The following is a 17,693-nucleotide window of genomic DNA, read 5'->3' as shown; positions in this document are numbered from 1 at the left end:
CGCACTTTTTTAAAGTTGTTACCAGTGGTCTCGTGACTTCATTTGAGAAAATCTTCGGAGTCATCCCTGCTTTCTTTCATTCTATTTTTTCCACTGTGCTTGGTGGATTCCCATTTTTACTTGCATTACCAGCGGACGCTCTTGTGCTTTTTTACATTTTTAAATATGGATGTCCCTCCTGTGCAAGCTCCCGCCCTGCAGCTGCTGACGCTGTTCCGCAATCGCATGCTTGAATATTATGGCACAATGCCGTTGGCGATATTAAGCACGGCATATGGATTATCTTTTCGAATCTCCTACTTCACCTGTGTCCAGCCTGTATTTCACTGCCTGACCTGTGATTTCGATTGGGCCATTGATTTGTGTCTCTGCGGACCGGTTTCTCCTGACGTCGACTTTAATCAGCTGATGACTCCTATCATTACTCACGAGTTGGTTTGTCCTGGCGAAAGGATTATGGCTGTGGCATTGATGCATGGACTAATTGGTCCCTGGAATTTACTGGCGGCAACACAGTCTTTCTTGGAACAGAGCTTTCTTGAAAACCCACCGAGCTGTCCTCTGATGGTGATAGAGGATCCGGTGCTGGGAGAGCACGTATGTTCTTTTCCGCTTTTAAATTGGATGGCTGAACTCTTTTCGGATGAAGACGGTGACTTCCTATTGGAGGCTGTTGCAGCTTATTTTGCATACACAGTTATGTCATAGACCTTTTTCATGTTTGATATGCTGAGTACTAGCATTTCATTGACAATTCATTGACTTATTTGTCAAGTTTTTATTATTTAGCTTGCCTATTGGCTTAAGCCTCGATAAAGTAGTTGGCTGTTTTATTTTTCTTTAGCATTAAATTTTCCTAGTTTTTAATGTTTTACCTTGCGGACCGTCCACATATAAAGTTGCAATCTGCTCTCATGAGATGGCACTTCTATTATCTTATTCAGTTCGTTTCCGGATCATGGGGAGGTGTCATCTAGATCCTGGATATCTTTACACCGTGTTAAGTTAGCATGGGCTCATTACCGGTTTAAACGCCATTTTTCCTTTTTTGCAACTTCTGCACACGACACTTAGTTGTTGCTTTAGCTTTCAACCTAGTAGTTCATCGTGGTTTACATGAGAATAATATGTTATTGCTCTACTATCTGCTTTGCTTGTTAAACTATATCTGTACAGCGAGTGCTGAAGTTTCAAGAACAACACGATACAGAATTGTTATGAGGTCTGATCTCCACGACATGAGGCGGGTTTTATATTGCTTTGCCGAACACACATACACAACACTTGATGCGGTTCACATGAAGAGAGAGCTGGTGTATGCTGATGTGATTCCTTCAAATCTAAGACACTAAAGTATGGGCACGCCCTAAACCAACACAAAGAGACCTTCTTAGCAAATAATATAATATGTGTATTAGGGAGGGTGAGATATAAGCAGCCGCGGGCCGTGGAGGGAGTTACGGTGGGGCAGGGAGGCGGGGAGGGGGAGGGGCAGGGTGGAGCCCTCTCCACCCTGCCCCTCCCCCTCCCCACCTCCCTGCCCCACCGTAACTCCCTCCACGGCCAGCGGCTGCTTATAAGTGTTGCTAACTCTTATTCATTTACAGCATGTTAACATACTGTCACCATTCGCTTTTTATGTACTACTAACTATGCTGGTAATTTTGCTACTGATAATATGTGTACTTGTATAATCTAAGATACTACGCCTGAGAAGACGGCATTAGTAAATAAACATTTCAAATACACATGTGTTCTTCTTAACTCCATGTTCTGGTTTCTAAGAACTATATAACGACCGAGTGTTCATGAGTTCCACGTATCCTGAGGTACTATAAGTTCATATTCTGGATTGTCTAAACATTGAGAGTTTGTTATATCCAATGTGACACTGTACCTAGCTTGCTAAGCGGTTTTTGATTACTAAGGTGAGTTTTGGGGCACCCTAATTCGCCGAGGTTCCAATCCTCTGTGCACAGTTCTCTGTGAGAACAGAAACCCTGCGACAGGGGCACCCCTGAGCCTTGCTGGAGCTTCATCACACTTGCGATACAACTCCAGCAATGCGCCACCTTTACGGCACAGATGCGTCACGCATCTGTGCTGTTTTTGCCCCATGATGCGCCGCATTGTAAATGCAGCACACGGAACAGCGGCACAGGATGACTAACACATCCCTGGTGATGCGCCAGTCATCATAAATCTATCCCTATGCTTCTTATCTTGTTAGAGATGAACCGCCATATGTATCATCAAAGTTTTTTGCATTTCCTAAATAGCGAACTTTAAGGAATAAATAGCGATTCTTTACCATTCCTAGTTTGCGATGAGCTATTTGCTAATTACAAATTACCCATTCATTTCCATGGAGCAGGAGGCCCATACGAATGAAGGTGCAATTTGCGATTAGCAATTACCTCATCGCAAATTACGAATTTTTCCGAGGGTGCAGGGGTGTCTCAAGAACACCCTGCTGCACCCCTGAAAAAGAAATTTGGGGGCATATGGCGCACATACATTTTGAAAACATTCCTTTACCTCAAAAACGATTTTCAACTCATAATTTGAAAACACTGCCCACGGGGAAATGACTTAAAATGTCCTCAAGACACATGAAAGTCTTTTTTTAAAGCCTTTGCAACTTTTTTGGGTCACTTTTAACATGACTATGTAACTCAAACAGTCAAAATCTAAATTTACCATGCACAGGTGGGAGCATATTTACAAGGAATTTGCTCCACGGGAAAAGGTCTTTTAATTTAATATTGGAAAAATAACATCAGAGACACTGAAATGCCTTATAAAGAAGCATACACCATTATGTCCTTGTCATAAATTTTAAAAGCCTTCATTTTCCCCAAAAACGATTTTCAAGTCATAATTTAAAAACACTCCACATGGGGAAATGACTTAAAATGTCCTTAAGACACATGAATGCGTTTTTTGATTGCCTTTGCAGCATGTTTCGGTCACCTTTAACATGCCTATGTAACGCAAACATTCAAAATCTAAATTTCCCTTGCACAGATGGGAGCATATTTACAAGCAATTTGCTCCACAGAGAAACTTCTTACATTGAAATGGGAAAAATAACATCAGAGACTCTCAATTTATTATTTATTTATTTATTTATAAATTTATAAAGCGCCTGGTGACCCGGAGGCATCCCCGCGCTATAAAGTTACAACATCCAAGAGGAGGAGGGGACCGGATGACTATTTAGGGAATAGGAAAGTCTTATTGCCTTATAAAGAAGCATACACCATTATGTCCTTGTCATAAATATTAAAACCATTGCTTTTCCTCAAAAACGATTTACAAGTCATAATTTGAAAACACTCCACAGCTCCTATGCACATAAAAACCCTGTCAGTACTAATACTTCACATTTTCTCCAATTACAATTTCTCAAAGAAACAAAATCTATTTGTAAAACACTTCAGACAAACCAACATTTGAAAAACACAACTTTCTTCATAATTTTCTCCTTAAAGCACACTATTTTCTATCTAAATTAAAGAAATCTTTTCTCACCTTAGCAAATACTTTGAGTTTCAAAACAGTCTCAGAAACACACCAATTTGTCTTCAGCAGAGCAAAAGGTATGCACTCCAGAGTCTGCAGCTATCAAAAGCACAGAAATTCTGTAATTCTTCACACATATCTCTCATGTCACCCAATCAAAACCCTTCCCTCACTTTTTTTCAAATCAAAACCCTTCCCCCCTCTGCCCCCTCTCTGCTTTTTCTGCATAGCAACCACCTCTTGCAAGACCTCTGGTGTTTCCAAGTTCACACAACAATGTTGCAATTGAACTCTGAACTCTCAGTGCTCCTGCATATCCAGTGCATACTTTCATTTAATGATTTTTTCTTCGCCACTCAAAATACATCTTTCAACGAACTCATCCATGCACCCTAACTTTCTGTTTTCAGCAATCAAAATCCACCAATCACTCTTACTGCTTCATTAACACAGAAACTCCTCAGTTTTTTTCATTTTACACTCTCATTTTTTCAACTGCCATTTCATTGCCACACTTCATCTGACTGCAGGAGAACCTTCTCTCGCCATGTTTTCTGTCTGGATTGTTGGACATAGTTACATCTATTGGGCTCAGAGGTACGCTGAAAACAGGAATTTACCTAACCTCAATTTACAAGATGTGGAAATTAAGTGGTTTGGTCACAGAGGATTAAAATGTCACCAATTGATACCATTGGTGAAAACCTTTATGCATTTGCCAAAACCTGACCTGTTAATTGTGCACTGTGGAGGTAATGATTTGGGCACTTTGACTGGGGTAGGTCTGGAAATGCTTTTAAAGGACACCTTTGAGCAATTGATGGCACTTTTTCCTCAGACTGCCTTGGTATATTCAAATATATGCCAAAGACAAAAATGGAGGTGGTCGAACCAATTTTGTCCACAAATTGAGAAATCGAGGAAGCATGTAAACAAATCTGTTTCAGCTTACATGAGAGACCATGGAATGGGCTCCCTGTACAACAATAACTTGCGTTACTACATGCAAGATATCTACAGAGGAGATGGAGTTCACTTCTCAGATGAGGGCAACAGAATTTTCACTCTGAATTTAAGACTGTGCATTGGTACCTACTTATAAGTACCTAAATGTACCATAAACCCAAAAGCTCTTCTCAGAGCTACCCTACATCTGATCACTCACAATTATTATTTTAGTCTAACTTTTTTCACTAATTTTCAAGAAAGTACGCTCCCCAGAACGCTTCCCGGTTCGCGAACCGGGCGCACTCCACGCAAAAAAACTAACAAAACGATATTTTTTTTTTTTGCCCTGCGAGACCCTTTTAAAGCCTCCACATCAAACCTAGGGGGTCAGGGAGGATCTACTATGCCCCCTTATGGTCATTTGCCCCTTCGCTTTGGCCTCCTCTTGTCTCTCGATCCTACCGAGAGACAAGATGGCGGCCGCTACGGACTGTTTGGAATGTTTACAGACGCCGAAGAACCAATCAGCTTCGCAAAGCTCCGTAACGCGAAAAGTACGCGAAGCGGAGCGCTGTTACAGATATATATCTTTTTTTGAACGTTAATTTCTCAAAATCCACTGGAGCACATATATTGAGACCTAGCAAAGGCACATCGGGCTACCAGTCCCTACAATTTTGCCAAGTTTCGTGCAAATCCATTCAGCCGTTCGATTATTATTATTTTATTTTTTTTTGCCCCGCGGGGCCCTTTTAAAACCTCCACATCAAACCTAGGGGGTCAGCGAGAATCTACTATGCCCCCTTATGGTCATTTGCCCCTTCGCTTTGGCCTCCTCTTGTCTCTCGATCCTACCGAGAGACAAGATGGCGGCCGCTACGGACTGTTTGGAATGTTTACAGACGCCGGAGAACAAATCAGCTTCGCTTCACAAAGCTCCGTACCGCGTAAAGTCCGCGAACCGGAGCGCTGCCCGGTCCGCTGTTACAGATATATATCTTTTTTTTAACGTTAATTTCTCAAAATCCACTGAAGCACATATATTGAGACCTACAAAAGGCACATCGGGCTACCAGTCCCTACAATTTTACCAAGTTTCGTGCAAATCCATTCAGCCGTTCGGGCTAAAAGTGAGGCCAACCGCCCTATGGAAAACTCAATGTTAAAAACACGTTTTGGGACCCCCCTTTTTTCTCGGCCCCCCCTTGACGAACCCCCCCCAAATTTTCAAGGGCTGCTCAGAACCAAAATGTGCCATTTTCCTGAAAATTTCAGCCAATTCCGTCCACAAACGCCAAAGTTATTAGACATAGAATTTTCAAAAATCCCATAGGGAAAAAATCCTAACTATATATACCTACTGGCGACCGCCAGTAGGTAATATATATATATATATATATATATGCAGGTTCACAGCGTGTAGCCACGACAGCTACGCAATGCACTCTCCTTGACGGCGACAAAAGATACTTACAGACAAACAAAACAAGTTAGTGTCCACAGAAAACTCAAGTGAGCCAGTCTATGCAAATACATGGTCATATTCTTAGTCTGTAAACAGTGACTAAGACTAACTTGTTTTGTTTGTCTGTGGCGACAGTTTATTAAGAGGCTATAAGCCACAAACCACGTCCAACTAAATTATAAATTACAAATGTTTTCCTTCATAATATGTTGAAATTCTACCTTATACTTGATTTAGATGACAGGATTGTCCCTAATCACTAAGTTTTTGGAAGGTTCAAATGGATGCGTGGGGCACAATGATGATAATACTCCACTCCAAGATGGCCGCGATATTAAGGCCTTGAGTCCCTTGTTTATTTTGAGCACTTTCTCACGTGAAACTTTATTTATTGTTTTGAAATGTGACACTGTAATTACCCGTGACCAAGGCGAAGTTGTCGCTGAAACGCGTTGGGTTTTTCCTTGTTTATTTCACGATGCTGCAACTAAAGGAATAAATACTTTTTGAAAATGCACGAACAAGACTGGGATTAAGTATCTTTTGTCGCCGTCAAGGAGAGTGCATTGCGTAGCTGTCGTGGCTACACGCTGTGAACCTGCATTCTGTACAGGGTGACCTTCGTCCCTGTTTTTGCACCGTTGTCTGAAGGGTCCCGGTATTTTGAAGGAAGTGGAACTGCATATATATATATATATATACATATATATATATATATATATATATATATATATATATATATATATATATATATATCACTTTCCAGCGTTCCCTCACCACCTCCAATTACAGCGAAATGAGGGAGACAGGCCTTAAGGTTCTTGGCAGAAAGGTTTTTATTTCTTTCCCTACGCTCTGCTGCGACGCGTTTCGAGCATAGCCGTGCTCTTGATCACACACAGATTTACAGAAATGCCGGCATTTTAAATTGTGCTTAGTGTCCACACCCAGTGCAGCAATCACATGGTTTACCCTTTGCTAGACATAGAAAAGATACTTTCTCCTGTTCCGTTGTCTCTGTCCTGCATAGCAGCAAATCAGTTGTACAATTAGTCATGTTTTATAAAATGCTGTTATTATGGTTAACTCTTAGGACATACTGTTTTTTAATCGGATTGAATGCCAATATGTGCAAAATGAAGCTGCAATATATTCAGTGCATTTTATCCAATAATATATATATCAATATCATATAAATATTTCCATATATACCTACACAATACCCATCATAAAATACCTATAACATCTCAAATACAGGAATCATGTTATTACCAAACCTATACATTTACAAGTCATAATACCCATAGATAAATAAATATTTATGTCTAATAGTACACTGTGCAGAAATATTTAAGCATGTTTTTACTGAATAACTTTCCCAATAGCCTCTATCAGTGACCACGTAGACTATAACATGTATCTAAGTTGATATAATGACACATATGGCAGTGGTTTAAATATATTGTCCAAATTTGTATAACCATACTATGCATTTCTCAAAATTCTACATGACTACTGGGTTGGATTTTCTTACTTTATATCCATAACCCCTATAACATACCATAGTATGAGATGCCTGATCATACGTATGTACTAACATTCTTAATTCTAAATAGAAACCATCTAATAAAGTGCTGTTAAATAGAAAGTGCAAAGAGTGCAAAAAGTGCTATTATCATATACATATACTAAACATATATTGGAACACCATATTAAAATTCTAATAAAATTGCTAGTGGTTTCGCCATGATAACTATTTCAGTCACCTCCAAGCGATTGTGAGTATATATTAAAATCATATATCAAAACAGTTGCTTAATCAATTACATCCTTCTGTACACAACACAGCCCAAAGTATGTTCATAAATAATTGTGTAAATCTTCTGTAATATTTAACCCATTTGGATTTTTACTGTCCAACTCCACAATCATACGAGTTTCAAGTTTTCTCAATAGTTTTTCTCTGTAACCACCCCTTCTAAGGGGTGCTACCGCATTGATCACAAAATACGTGAGGCACCCCAAGTCATTATTGTGTGTTGCCCTGAAGTGCCTGGCGACAGGATATGCTGCATCATTATTCACTATTGCTCTGAGATGCTGCGGAATTCTGACGTGCACCTGTAGCTTTGTGCTACCCACATAGCGTAGTCCACAGCTGCACGTCAGAACATATACAGCATACTCAGTGCGGCAGCCAAAACTGCCCAGAACATATATAGCATACTCAGTGCGGCAGCCAAAACTGCCCTCAGAAGCAGAAGGTTCGGTCTTCCGCTTTTTAGAAGAGCGTGCCTTAGAATCATCCTCTGAATCAGTCTCTGAGGTGGCCTTCTTTTTCTGAAGCCACAACAGCAAATGAGCCTCTCTGTCCTAAAGAGTTTTGGCAGAGAAGGTTCTACAATGCTTCCACTCCTTAGGCACATGCTTGGGATGAAGGCAATATAAACAATCATTGTGGGGGTCTTCAGAATATAATCTGGCCTTCCCACAAGATCTGCATGGTCTGAAAAGCCTCTTTTTAGAGCCTTCAGACATTTTGTGACAAGAGAAGAAAAACGGTACCTCAAATCCAGTTGAAAAGACTGTAGCTAGAGAGTTCATAAGTTCACCAGGAAACAAACTGAGCAAGGCTCAGGGAGACTCCTTCTCACACGACGGCGGTTGGAAATCTGAGGTATGGTGGCTCTGCTGGAGAGTGTGATCTCAGGGCTGGCAGCTGAATGGCTGACTTTTGGACCACATAAAAATGATGATAGGTTACCAAACACTATACTTCCCTATAGGTTTTCTATGCAGTTTTTGTTTTACTGCTATGGTTATTCATTTACCGTGAGAATCCCACCATGACGACGAGGAAGATCCAAGCATGTAAATCTATGAAAGATTCAATACTGGAGAAATCTATTGTGTCTGTACAGACTTTATACAAAAAGTGAGACCTCTAGGCTTTTGCATGCTTATTAGCTCCTCTTTACTGGAAATTGTAAGCAACACACAAAGGACATGTTTGAAAATATTGTAAGCCAGCAGAGATGTGTTTAAAACACATCGCAGCAGTTTAGCACTGCTGTTAAATGCAAGTGGCACTCCCACTCAATATATTTGTTTTATCTGTTTCTAACACGGTCAACATGTGGAGGTTTCATGAAAACCCAAGTATTCTACGGCAGCTGGTCTGTTAAACACTAGCATATTTCACAATTACTACTGCTGGCAATAACATAGGGGAGAGGATGTGACACAATGGTCAGAGCTGCCGACTTTGGAGCTGGGGAACCAGGTTTGAGTCTCAGCGTCAGTTCAACATCCTGTGATTCTGGGCAAATCACTTAGTCTCCCCGTACCTACCAAAAATTAATGTGTCCTTGTGTAATTAAACTGGTGCTCAAGTAATGCTTTCCAGTACCTTCGGGTCAAGTTTGCGTTATAAAAAACTGCACACAAAAAAAACATTGGGTGAATGAAACTGGATGTGACCGCCGAAGCACTTGGTGTATATTCTAATTCCTAGAGCTTTCTTGGAACTTCCTTTCATCTTTCATAATGTTTTCTGGTAGCTGCTAAGCAACTGCACAATACCCAAATAAGAATCAACTAAATGATAAAGAAATAATTGTTCAATGTAATCAAACTAATCAGTTAGCAAATATTTAATGCTGACAACAGTAAACCGGATTAACTGATACTGTACTATGTTGCAGTTGGGTTATTATAAGAGGTAATAATAAAGTAAACCTTGAGATAAAATAAAACAAATAACAGATTCAACAATCTGTGCAATAAGTGCTCACTGAGTGGGATGCGGTTTCGATAGCTGCTAAGGTCACATACGCTCAGGGCTGGACTGGGGACCAAAATCGGCCCTGGCAAAGTGCTCCTACGCCCCCCCACCCCCGATTGGGGGGATGTTGGGGGTGCGACTGCGCTCTTTGCCAGTGCCGGTTTTCGACAGGGCCGATTTGCGGCACTGTAACAAAAACGGACCCCAGGGGCACAAAACCGGCAGGCACCCACCCATGGGGCCTACCAGGGGATTGCCCGGTGCCCGCAACGGCCAGTCCGGGCCTGTATACGCTTCTCTGGCAGTGGCTCAGAGGTGCCCTTGGCCCACAGGCTGCCTCTGAAGGTGAGTAGTAGGTCATTATACTGCGTGTGCCTGCAGTGTATGAGAGGGCAGTGAGCAGCATAAAGCATTATTTATACAACCAACAAAACATGTCTCTCAGTCTGTGTATGAGTGACTGCATGTCAAGTGGTATACGAGTGCATGTAGGTCTGTGTGCACTGGTGCTTTTTCTCTGTTGGTCTGTATGTGTGGGGGTAGCTGTAACCGTATAATTTGTTTCCATGGAGGTCATTCTTGTATACATTTATGACGTGGATGATATACACGTCTGTTCAGTGGTGTCCACTTTGCTGAGTGTATTCCAGCTTCTCCAAATTTGTTTTTTTTAACATTCAAATCATTTGTACATACTGGGTTTCTTTTATGAACTCACTGGAAGCCAAGCAAGAGCAGATGGAGTGAGGTTTCCACCCTATTATATTAAATTCAAATCGACTGGCTTCATCAAGGTTTGTTAACTTTGCACATGGCATAGAAACTCAATGCAGTCAGTTATTCGCGGAGTCTGGCAAAGTGAATAAACACGTTGAAATAAGATCGTTGTTTGCTGCCCTCTTGTGGCAGCAGTTAAAACATACTGCAAGAGACAGGACGGTGTATATACATGTCCCCGGGACTTTGCCCACCCAGGGGCTCTTTTGAAAACAAGCACAGGAGCATTCCCAGGGCCATGCATGGTTCCATAAAACGGGGGGGGGGGGGGGGGTGGCACGGCCACACTCCATTATAGTACTTAGTCCCGGGGAGGTGGTGGTCCCTGGTGCTGTGGGGGGCTGCCTGCCCCCATCATTTGAAAGAATTGCCCCGGGGAGGTGGCGGCCCCCAGGACTGCGTGACGGACGTAAAGCCCCCACATTAATAGTAAATGTTTTGTCCCAGGGAGGTCGAGGTCCCAGGGGTGCTGGCGGGGCCAGCAGGCCCACCCACACACATATTTTTAAGTGCCCCAGGTAGGTGGCGGGCCCTGGGCTACAGCGGGCACGCAGGACTTCCCTGCATTTATTTATAGAGATTTGCCCCAGGGAGGCTGCAGTCCCCAGGGCTCAGCGGTGCCGAGTGGGCAGCCCCAGCATACAATACAAGCAGTGCCCTGGGGAGGTGGCAGTCCCTGGGGCTTTCATAAGTCTTAGAAGGGGACCAGTGCACCCCTCTCCTATTTTGATGGTATGCCCTTGGTACCTGATTTAAAAGCAGGCGCAGAAGCCCAGCCTGTTTTCATTTTTAAATTTTCAGACAAATTTGCGAATATCACAATTTCGCAGCAATGTGCTTTTCAAAAAATGCTTTTTTGGCCTGGCGGTTTCCTTTGTGGGACACCAGGGCCATCTTTAGAGGGTCTGAGTATTCCTACCCTGCCCCCTTTTCCTTTTTAAAACTTTTTTGGAGTGACTCGGCTGAAGCAAAGTCCCAAGTTAGCTGCCAACACTTCCTGGTTGAAGTGTTGGAAGCCAATCACAGGTCTGCATTTCCCTGCACGAGCTCGTCATTATTTTTCGAATTCATTGCAGCCACAGATATCACTATCTTGATTCTCTTAAATTTCTCAAAAACTACTGAACTGATTTGCACTAAATAACTGAAAGTGTGATCGGTGTAATCAAATCTACCTTTCTGCCAAATTTGGTGTAATTCCATTCAGTGCTTCGGGCTGCAGGCTCGACTAAAGGTCATATGTAAATTAACATTGGAAACACACTTTTTCTACTCCTCCTCCCCTTTTTCTCAGCCCCCATTTAACAGATCACCCAGAAGCTTTCCATGCAGAACAAGATGCACTGGGGCACTTAAAAAAAATATTTTGTGAAGATTCGCCAAATGGCGCCAAAGATATAGGCAAGTTAAACCATGCTTTTCCTATGGAAACATGGTCCTAACTATAACTACCTACAGGCGACCACCAGTAGGTAACATAGATATAGATATATAAATGTATAGATAAGTATATATATATTCAAGGGTCATACAGGTGGAATTAAAAATACTAAAGCTATACTTACCTATAAATACCTAATTTCATGAAATGATGATATGCTAGTGGGTTTTATCAAGTGCAACATTCACTCAAAGGTTTCTTGTCACTAATCGAACAAAGTTAGATAGTAATCTGAAGTTGGTTAAAAGGCTGCTTGAATAAAAAAAAGTATTTAAAATACTGTGGAAGGAGAGTGATCAGCGATCGACTGGGAGGGAGATCCAAGATTTAGTGTCACATATCGGATACTGAGGTCCACTAATCTGACATTTATTGTACTTTGGAATCAGCACACAATTGGCAGTGGAGGGCCTGAGATTTTTCTAAGGCACATATTATTGATTTCACATGTCTTGATTTGCTTTTATTTTCGATATTAGTAACATTTACTGTTTGTACAGCGCTCTGATATCCGCGAGGATCTTGTTCGCTCTCTATAAAACTTTCTAAATAAATAAAAATAAAATAAAAATAAATAAAATTATTGCTTGACACAATTTCTAACAAAACAGGAAACCTGACCATCAGTGATGCTATGGGTGGTACAAAGAACTTTAAATTTATTGTGCTGTTCCATGGGGAACCTGCGTAACATTCTTAATGTAGCTCTTGTGTGTCAGAGTCCAGGCACACTGTTGGATGCCATGGTGTCTTGGATCAGGTAAGATGGAGGCCCCACATTGAGGGAATTGGCATAATGAAGTTGACAATTAATTATAGCTAAAATGACATTCTTTTTCCAGTTCTTTTGTAGGAGAGCAGTAATGTTTTGCAGAACTTTTAGATGGTATGAGTAGAAAAAGAACACCAAAAACATTTGTACCTGAAGTCAGAGTGTACTATCTAGCTCATCTCCCAGACTGTTTACAGTGTTTATTGGGACAGAGATCTCACCCAACACTGACAGCCAGTAAGAATCTATCTATCCAGAGGTCAGATCGACCACTGATGACCATGAATTCTATTTTGTCAGTGTTAAGTTTTATGAAATGACTACCAATACACTCCCGGATGAGATGGTAGTCAGAAGTTTGGCCAGGATATTTTGGTAGGTCAGTATTTTTGTCTTCGCTGTTCTCCTGGCAAAAGCGCTGTATAAAATCAATCACTAAATAAATAAAAGTGCATATGTAGTTGAGGCAGCTAGCCATGTTGTTATACAGCTGCTGCTCAGCCTGAGTGTCTGTGTGAGAGAATGTTGGTAAATGGCATGTTTGTGTGTGTGAGTGTCAGTTGGAGATGGGCTGAGCAGCAGCGAGGCTGCTCCTGATGGGGCTCTCACCCATGTAACATCTTACTTATAATAAATCTACACGGACACTTGCCTGGACTGCCTATTTTAATTACAACATAGTTTGGCGACGATCCAGAAAAGAACCTGCTTGTTCCACCTCATGAACTACTGAAACTTGTATCCTGAAGAAATTCCAAGGTAAAGAACATCTTAAAACTACAAGCTACAGACTTAAAGCATACTGGCACCCCTGAGTGAGCCCCACCAGTGACCCCTTCATCGGTCACCCCTACTTCTCTGTGCCAGTCCCTTCTCTACTTTCCTGCTCCCTCTCCTGCTCCTTAGGGACAGTTGTCTCCACCCTGCCACTTTGGGACAGTGTTTTCAGAAGTGCAGTTTCCTAGAACAACACCCAGTTCTTGCTGCCTTTCTTGTCTTCCTGCCTTCCTTACGTCCGGCTGCCTGCCAGTTCCTGCACGATTTTCTACATTCCTCACTGCTGGCTTCTACCTGGTGTGACCCAACCCTTGCCTACCAAACTCTGCTGTGCCTTCCTAGATTTTCATTGTGGAACTGTTGTTGTATTCCTGACCTTGTCTTTGGCCTGTTGCACCCATGGCGTTAGGACTACTTGCTGTGTGTCACTGTTGGCATTAAACACTACCACAACTGTTTTGCGTGTTGGGTGGACACAAAAGTGCTCCTGCCTCATCTGTCACCTTTTCAATACGGAGTATTTCTGCCGTTTGTTCTGGAGTGGGATTGAAGCCATTGCTATTAATACTGGTCAAACTCGTGAGTTCGGGTACTTTTTCAAACAAATTTGTAAAACGGATCACGCGGTTTTGAGCTTTTCTTGGGCCCACTCAAAATTTTGCGGAATTTCGCAACAGCACAAAGAGCTTTGCAGAGGGTCTATACCCATCCTATCTTCAGGAACTGCAAAGACTGTGGCCTGGCCTTAGAAATATTTGAGGCCTCCATTACAGAGGCTCTTGACTCTGTTGCACCGCTGAAGATCGTAAAGATACAGACCAGGGCAGCCCCAGCACCATGATATTCTGATACACTTAGAAGGGAGAAGGCCCTGTGTAGGGCAAAAGAAAGGAAATGGAGAAAGTCCAAATCTGAGCAAGATGAAAGGTGCTACCGAGAGGCCCAAAGAACTTACCTAAATAGTTGTAATGTGGCTAGGAGAACCTATTTAGGCTCTCGCATTATAGGAGCCAAGGACTCCTTGCGCAAGCTTTTTGCTATCTTGAAGGAATTTACTAATCCAAGGGCATATAACCCACTCCCGCCATCGACACAGGAATTATGCAAGAACCTAGCGATACATTTCACTAATAAAATTGACACAATTTATCACTCCTTTGGGCCTGTAGAGAATGTTCATGAGGGAGTCCCCCTCCAGGAAAATCCCTGTTCTCCGATTTTAGAACGCTTCCTTATCATCGCCAGCGAACAAGTAGGTGCCCTTCTAGCTCAGGCGAAATCGGGGTCTGTTTTAGACCAGGTACCACCTGCGGTCATGTCTGAACTATCCTCGGTCGTAGCAGACTCACTTGCAGAGATATGTAACATCTCATTAGCGAAGGTGACTTTCCCACGTAAATGGAAGAACGCACGTATTAAGCCTCTGCTTAAAAAGGCCTCAGCAGATCCTGTGGACCTACAGAATTATAAGCCAATTTCTTTTCTTCCGTGTTGTTCTAAGATCATGGAGACAATAATTAACCGACATTTTTCCAGTTATTTAAAACACAATAAAATACTAGATCCATCCCAGTCTGGCTTCCGTGCTTCTTATAGTACGGAGGCCGCTCTACTAGAGGTCATGGATACGCTCAGGATGTCACTGGACAAGGACTCTCCAGTTATGGTAGTGCTGCTTGACTTGTCGGCGGCCTTTGACACCATCTCCCATCGTATCCTGTTGAACAGGCTTAGAGAGACTGGTGTCAGAGGCCGGGCCTTTGACTGGATTTAGAGTTACTTGTCTGACAGAACACAATGTGTTCAGCTGGACTCATTTGTGTCATCTACAAGTGCAGTGAACAAGAGGGTCCCACAGGGCTCTATATTGAGCCCCACGCTGTTCAATCTCTATGTCGCTCCCTTGCCCTCTGTCATCAGAAATCATTGGTTTGAAACCATCTCCTAGGCTGATCATACGCAGTTGATAGTACACATTGAGAAAAACCCCACAGAAACAAAGGCTACGTTTATTACCTGTATGATGAGTATTGCCAGCTGGATGAGGAAGAACTTTTTGCAACTTAACTCCTCTAAAACGGAGATGTTGTTGTTCGGCAAGGCTGAAGAACTGTGGAGCGCTGACTGGTGGCCGACAGAATCAGGCGAAGCACCTGCCCCCAGGGGCTGGGCTAAGAACTTAAGGGTCAAAATAGACAATAAGCTTTCAGTGGAAGATCAGGTAAAAACCCTCGCAGGTACCGGTTATGGGACCATGCGGTTACTCAGAAAGATATTTTCCTGGATCCCACTGAACACTAGAAAGACCGTTCGTTTGCCTTGATTACGGCAACTTCTTGTTGGAAGGAATTAGGGAAGACCTGCTATCTAAGCTGCAGGTGGTGCAGAATACCACAGCCTGTCTGGCCCTTAACATACCAGCACAAACTTCCTCCCTCCCTCTCTTGCGCCTTTTGCACTGGCTTCCTGTAAGGAAGCGTGCCATCTTCAAGTTACTCTGCCTGGTCTTTAAGTCCCGGCACGGTCTGGGCCCGGCCTATCTAACTAACAAAATTGAACTCTACCAACCTGGGCATCAACTTAGATCCAGAAATCGCAGCCCGTTCTGTGGCAGGAGAATAAGGAAAGTTAAAATGGGGGGTCGTGCGTTCTCTTATCTGGCCCCCAAACATTGGAATGAGCTCCCTCAACCTCTTTGTTCCTGCCCAAACTTTTCACAATTAAAAAAGTTGCTCAAGACCTGGCTCTTCCATTTGCCTCCTTCTTGGGGCAACCAGAGATCCCCTTGTGGATGATTTGTGTGCCTTACAAATAAGTTATTAATAATAATAATAATAATAAAGTTGCCCGTTTACCTGCTTCGCAAGACTGCTATTGTTTTTTAAACACGGGTCATGTACTTACCATTCTTGCGGAGTCACGCGGTCCCCTGAGCGATCTTCAGTGACTTCTGTACTTCATGCAACCCCCTGAGCTGCTTTGAGATGCTTTGCTGCTGATGATGTGCAGTTTCTTCATTACGCTGTGAGCCATCCGGCGTAACTTGATGAACGAGCCGCCATCTTGAGATTGCAAGCACCAACGTTACCCTGTGTCTTTCATATTATTGGAGCATAAAAATCTCGATGTGTTTTGTGGTATCCTGCTGTGCTGTTTATTCCTGCCAACCAAGATGTTCGTTTTAAATAAAGTTTGCTGTCTCATGGACGTGACCGGGGATTTCGACGGATGCGCGTGGACTGAGTATCTCTGCCTCAATCACCAGGATGACTACAGGTACTGCTTGCTACATGTTTTTCTCCTTCCTCTTGTAATTGACTTGCCCGCCTGTCATTTCTTATTGCTACATTCCTCGGTGACAGGCACACCTTCTCTGCAAATGATAAATATGTCATTTTGTTGTTCCACAACTCCTGTTTTTGTGTGCCATAGTTTACTCCTATGATTATATTGCTGCAGTGTCTTCTTTTCACGTTTGTCAATGGATTTCATCTTACATTAGTTTTGCACTTTTACATTTCAAGAGGAGTTTCAGGTGAGAGCTCGCTCACCAGTGTTCCAGAGTGTTACTGAGTGCCATATACATGTTGTTGTGCTATGCTTACTAATGTACTAATTTGTTAATTCTTTATTCTTATTTCATCTTTTCTTAAGGTCCTTGGAGTTATGTTTCCTGGCATCTGTATGGATATGAGTTGAAGTTAGTGTTTGATTCTCTTGTTCTTTCCCACTTTTACGTGGTTATGGGTTAGTTTGGTATAAGCACCCATTGTTGTACTGATGTTTTGGTTCCGTGTGGAGCCCCTTTCACACATCACAACCCAACTTTAGGTTTGGGTGGAGTTTATTGTTGCTGATCGGAGTCTTGGTTGGGGGAAGAGTTATTTGTGCTTACTTTATGTACAATGCATTCATGATTTCCAGGTTACTTCTTGCTTTCGTCTGTATTGCACTTTTAATCCCTTGGACATCAAGGTTTCCTTTGCTAGATTTGTGCTTTTTCCCTCACACGTTAGGGTTTGCGTTGGGAGTCCCTTTGGTTCTGTATGGAACCCCTTCCACACATCACACCCCAATTTGTTGTTGGGGGAAGTTTTGCTATTATTGTGCTTGATACTATGTTCTGTGTGGACATTTTCCATGCCTGCATTCTGTTTTTTTATGATTTGTTAGTTTTCTTTCAGTCACTTCGCGTATTCTATGA

General features: G+C 42.4%; 1 protein-coding gene across 1 annotated transcript in view; it reads right to left on the bottom strand.

Annotated features, from left to right (window-relative positions):
- LOC144830794 (glycoprotein-N-acetylgalactosamine 3-beta-galactosyltransferase 1-B-like) overlaps positions 1–16,627 on the bottom strand; it is a 556,105-nt gene extending 539,478 nt beyond the window's left edge. Inside the window, exon 1 of the mRNA XM_078688939.1 lies at positions 16,394–16,627. The gene's annotated coding sequence lies outside the window, so the exon portion shown is untranslated. The remainder of the gene's footprint in view (positions 1–16,393) is intronic.
- Positions 16,628–17,693: the final 1,066 nt, after the last annotated feature.

The sequence above is a fragment of the Lissotriton helveticus genome, chromosome 1_1 (assembly GCF_964261635.1).
Source record: "Lissotriton helveticus chromosome 1_1, aLisHel1.1, whole genome shotgun sequence".
Lineage (NCBI taxonomy): Eukaryota > Metazoa > Chordata > Amphibia > Caudata > Salamandridae > Lissotriton > Lissotriton helveticus.
This window is presented reverse-complemented; position numbering and strand designations above follow the sequence as displayed.